Source organism: Nicotiana tabacum, chromosome 22 (assembly GCF_000715075.1).
Source record: "Nicotiana tabacum cultivar K326 chromosome 22, ASM71507v2, whole genome shotgun sequence".
Taxonomy (NCBI): Eukaryota; Viridiplantae; Streptophyta; class Magnoliopsida; order Solanales; family Solanaceae; genus Nicotiana; species Nicotiana tabacum.
The window spans coordinates 48,390,740-48,396,530 of record NC_134101.1 but is presented as its reverse complement, the minus strand read 5'-3'; the positions used below and the strand labels follow the sequence as shown (position 1 = coordinate 48,396,530).

The window sequence follows — 5,791 nt, the reverse complement described above, 5'->3', positions numbered from 1 at the left end:
TCCGTTGTAGTCTAGTTGGTCAGGATACTCGGCTCTCACCCGAGAGACCCGGGTTCAAGTCCCGGCAACGGAATTTTTTTTTTGAAAAACGAGACATTGATATATTTGTTCTTTTTCCTAATTGGTTTGTGGTATGAACCTTGCGTTATATGCTTTCGGCTTAGATAAATAATAGGAGTTCTTATTTAAACGTTCTTTATAGATTCAAATCATTGGTCCTGCAGCATATAGATATTTTTTTACCAGCTCCATATATTGAATATGCACCCACTGAAAAGCCGCTTACATATGCCATTATGCAACTGTTTCAAGTTTCTTTCTTCTTTATTTTCCTTCTTTTTTGTGAAATGAAAATACTATACATTTAGAAAATATCCAATTGTACGAATATCTCTTTTTGTTTCAAGTTTGATCAATATCTATACTGTAGTTTTCGGAAAATTAAATTTAATTGGTAAAGCTTTTATAAAAGAGAGATGATGGACGGAGGGAGGAGAGAGAGAGAGAGAGAGAGGGGGAGGTACCGGAGGGACGGGGGTGGCTGGACTGGCTAAAGAACAAAGAAAAGAGAAAGAGAAAACAAGAGAGAAAGAAAGAGGTCGGGAATAGGGTTTTTAAAATAGCTTTCCGACTGTTTTGGTCGGAACTTTAATATTTATTTATAATAAGTTTAAAGTTTTCAATTGCATCGGTCACAAATTAAAATTTTAAATTTTTGCAACCGATTTGGTCGTAAATACGATCAACGGTGAAATTTTGACTTTTAAATAGAGGCGGATTCGGTCGAAAATTTGGTTTCAGGATTTTTGCGCTAATTTTTGCGACCACTATTGTCGGAAACATGGTCAAAGTTATTTAATAAAAATATAACTAATTTCTTTTTAATTTTTCGACGGTTTCGGTCGAAAATTTCCAACGGCTATTTTGGCAGAGGAAACGACTAGATTTTAAATGTCATAACGGCTATAATGTGGTAGATTTTTTTTTTAAAAAAAAATTAGCCGTTGGGCCCGGATAGACCCGTTTAGGACCGCTTGAACCGGCCCACTTCCCGGCCGGTCCTGGTCTCCCGGGCCTCGCCTATGAGACCGGCCCACTACCCAGCCCACCTCCCTACGGTCCCGGTCCTATTCGGTTAGGACCGTTTAGACCCACCGCCCATTTGGGCTTGCGGTCCTGGGCCGGACCCGGTCCTAACCGACCCACATGCCACTCTTACTCCATAGGGCATAACCAGGGGCGAATCTATGTTGGGTAACTGACCAGCCTTCGTCGAAAAATTACATTATATATATATATATATATATATATATATATATATATATATATATATATATATATATATATAGGTAAAATATTAGGTTTAAGAGGTATATAACATATAGTAAACACCATTTGTGAGAGAATATTTTCTCTTCTTTCAAGTTTGAACACCCTTGAGGAAATTTCTGACTTCGCCACCGGGCGTAACAACTTTTTAACCGTATAAAAACCGCAATATTAATATTCAAATCAGTTATAGGAATACACATGGGAATAATACTCTCTTGTATAGCAATTGGCAAAATAAGAATTATAATAAAAGTTTACTAAACTAGTATGAGAATTTATCATCAAATAGTTAACTCCAGGTGATTTATTGATAACATGATTTATTGAATGAATAGAACTAAGTCATTTAAAATTTGTGTGTTCCCCATTTTAATGAATGTGCATGTAAAATATTTAAACCTAGACAAAATAAGACAAAGTTGGATAATTTGGAGTCAAACTCATTGTTATTTACAGCTCTAGAAAAAATTACTAATTGCGGCTATTATTTAGTGGCAATAAGTGATTTGCCGCTAATTGTTTCCCGACACTCAAATGTTATTGGCAATAAATTTAATGTTAGGAGTAGATACTCTTTGTCACGATCCAATTTTCCCTTCGTTTGGGTATCGTGATGACACCTAATCTTAGGGACTAGGTAAGCCTAATATTAATTGAAACAACAACATTATTTAAATAACATCTAACAATTTGAAATAGGAATCTCTTAAAATTTACAACTTCCAAACCTGGTAGTACAAAATCCGAAATTAAAGAGGAAATTAATGATAGATTAGTGGAATATAACCAAAATAGAGTGTAGAATCATTACCCAATCGATATCTCTGAAACTCCCTCAAAATCTCGTCTAAATCCGAGCTCCCGCAACACCCCCGTTTTTGGAAACGATATAAGTCTACCCAGGTCTTTAAGCATCGCGAACGCGGAGAAAGGCTCGCGTTCGCGAAGAAGAAAAATGAAGGCTGCCAGAAGACCCTTCGCGAACGCGAGCAAATGGACGCGAACGCAAAGCACAAAGGACAGGAACCTACGCAAACACGAAGAGGAAATATTTGGCGGGCCAACAGAACACTACGCGAACGCGAAAGACAATTCGCGATCGCGAAGAAGAACATCATATGACTGAAAACAACAGTTCAAAATAGGAGGAAATGACTCGTGGCCCATCCGAAACACACCCGAGGCCCCCGGGACCTCATCTAAACACACAAACAAGTTCCATAACCTAATACGGACTCGCTCGAGGTCTCAAATCACATCAAACAACGTCGAAACTACGAATCACACCATGAATCGAACTTATAAACTTTCAAACCTTCCAACTTCTGAACCCGTGCCGAAACTTACCAAATCAACCCGGAATGACGTCAAATTTTGCAGACAAGTCCCAAATAACATAACGGAGCTGTTCCAACTCTCGGAATCGCATTCCGACCCCCGAAATCAAAAAGTCCACTTCCGGTCCAAATCTCCAAAAATTCGACTTTCGCCATTTCAAGACTAAATCAGTTACAGACCTTAGATTCACAGTCCGGACATGCTCCTAAGTCCGAAATCACCCAACGGAGCTAACAGAACTGACGAAACTCCATTCCGGAGTCGTCTTCACACAGTTCCGACTACGGTCAAAATTCTAAGACTTAAGCTTCCGTTTTAGGGATTAAGTGTCCCAAATCACTCCGAATCATCCGGTAATTGAATTCAACCACGCACACAAGTCAATGCACATAATACGAAGCCACTCAGAGCCTTATGCTACCGAACGGGACTTAAATTCTCAAAACGATCGGTTGGATCATTACACTCTTTTAGTGTCAATTGAAAGAAATAGCCATTAAAAGTTTAATGGATAGACAAATTTTAGTATTTTATATTATCTCCAACTTGTTTCCTCTAAATTTTCACTCCCGCTTACTAATTCCCTCCCTATAAACCACAAAAAGTACCTTCTTATTTCAAACTCTAATTCAGCCACCGTCCAAATATTCCTTTTTATTCCATTCCTATTAATCGCAATTTTCCTTGCTGGCTATCATCCGAATGCCGCCGACGCCTTTACCATGGCCAGCCTCCGCCAATTTCTATCTGGATCAGGAACCTCATCTCTAATCAGCCTCCGCCAATTTTTAGCATTTTCACAAATACCGAGCCCTACGTTTGGGTTTTATCTTTTTTTTCCTTCTATTTTGTTATTGTATTTTGATTAATTTTTTATTTTAGTATTTAGTTTGTGCCCTAGTTTTTAACTTAGATATGCTCAATTTCAATATTAATTTCTCATAATATATGTACCAACCTAGATATCGTGTACTTAGTTGTTTGTTGTGTGGTTGTGGTGGATTATTAGGTATTATCAAAGTTTCTCTATTTAATTTAGTAAATTGATTGTTGGAACACTGCTATTTACCCAAAAAGGATGCTATACTTCATAATTCTGATTAAAATTTTGCTTTCTTTGAAGAATTGATGTAGTAATGAAAAGTGAATGGCGTCTCCGATGATTAATAGGCCTTCTTGGGATGATACTGGTAGACTACGTTATACGAGCTTGTAGTACACACTGATTGAGTTTATTGTAGTACACGGTGATTCGTGGGGAAGAGAACTAAAATTTGGAAGGAGTCATAACTAGGCTTTACATAAAACACCGATGCTATAATAGCCAAATACAAGTCAGTATTTCGTGGTCAGTGAGAGTTATGTTTCGATGTGGGTAAGGAACTGATGTCACGATCCCCAAATTCCCTCCGTAGGATGTCGGGATGACACCTAATTTCTAAAACTAGGTAAGTTTATCAATGCGCAATAAAAATAGAAATTTGAAATAAATAAATCTGAAACTTTACATAATTACAACTCCCAAAATCTGGTAGAAATAAGTCACAAGCTTCTAAAAATTTTATCCTCAATGTCTCTATATATCAAGGTCTAAAGAAAATAAGGAAGCAACATAATAATGATAGAAAGGGACTCCGGAGTCTGCGGACGCTGACAGATATACCTCAAAGTCTTCGTGCACATGCAACTCACTGAAGTCGCGGCTGGTAAAGAGTACCTGGATCTGTACAAAAAGATGTGCAGAAGCATAATATGAGTACATTACAACGGTACCCAGTAAGTGTCAAACCTAACCTCGGTAGAATAGTGACGAGGTCAGGTCAGTCCCTACTGAAAAATAAATAATGACATGGTAAAATGTTTAACAATATAATAGAGAAAATGACAATGGAAATGAATCAAGTAGTGTGTCACCATTTAATTACACCAAATAATGGCAATTAATACCTCGCGAAAAAATAAAACAGAATTATTTTCAACTTTAAAAAAATCACAACAATAATCAAAGGCAACTGCGGCCATAAATCAATATCAACAAGGGCACTCCCGAGGTACCGCCTCGTAGTCCCAAAATCATAAATAAATTCACAATATCTCATTTCCTTATCTCACCGCGGGAGCCTTCACAATTTATTTGAAAGAAAATATTTTTTTCGAAATAGCATCCCATGTTTTAGCCATCCTTATCACACCACATGACTTCTAGTAGTTCCCCCTACTAGCCACGTGTATCAAGCCACCCTTATCTCATCGCATGCATTTTAATACCCCGACCTTATACCACCGCATGCGTATCAATATCACAATATATCATAATTTGCACCACAAGTGCTCAAATAATTTAACTTGCCAAAATAATTCAACAACAATATTTTTTCACAATAAAGAGCTCACGGCTCCATCACAATGAGTATAAAATTCTTACAAAAATATTCAGGAATAAATAATTCAGGAAAATAATATTTCAAAATCTTTAATACGTTGCTTCAATATCAAGTTTAAAAATATCAAATACTTCATATTAATAATATTTAATTTAAAAAAAATCAATCTTCAAATAATGCACAGAATAAAAGAAACCAAGTTTTAACTAAACAGGTAAAACAATTAGCAAGAAAAAGTCAAACAAATTTAAAGTATATATCTCATATCAATGATGAAGAATATAACAAGATAAAATAATTTAATAAATGCGCAACAGTGATCTACACAATTTTAAAATATAATCTTTCATATTTAGCCCGTGTACACACTCGTCACCTCGTGTACACGACTTTCAACATATTTCAATAATCACATCAATATCAATCCTAGGGAAAATTTCCTCCACACAAGGTTAGACAAGTCACTTACCTCGACTTGCTCCAATTTAACCAAGTATTATACTTTTCCTCAATTTTTCGACTCCGATCGACTCGTATCTAGTCATAATTAATTCGATACAGTCAAATGAAATTATAGGAATCAATTTCATAAGAAAATATTATATTTTTCAATAAAATTCGAAATTAGTTCAAAAATCGTCTGTGGGACCCACGTCTCGAAATCCGACAAAAATTATAAAATCCGACAACCCATTCAATTACAAGTCCAACCATACCAGTTTCACTCAAATCCGACT

The 5,791-nt window shown here is 36.3% G+C and overlaps 1 non-coding gene across 1 annotated transcript; it reads left to right on the top strand.

The window, feature by feature from the left end:
• On the top strand, positions 1 to 73 carry TRNAE-CUC (transfer RNA glutamic acid (anticodon CUC)). The gene has a single exon. It is a non-coding gene; the product is annotated as a tRNA-Glu (tRNA).
• The last annotated feature ends 5,718 nt before the right edge of the window (positions 74 to 5,791 follow it).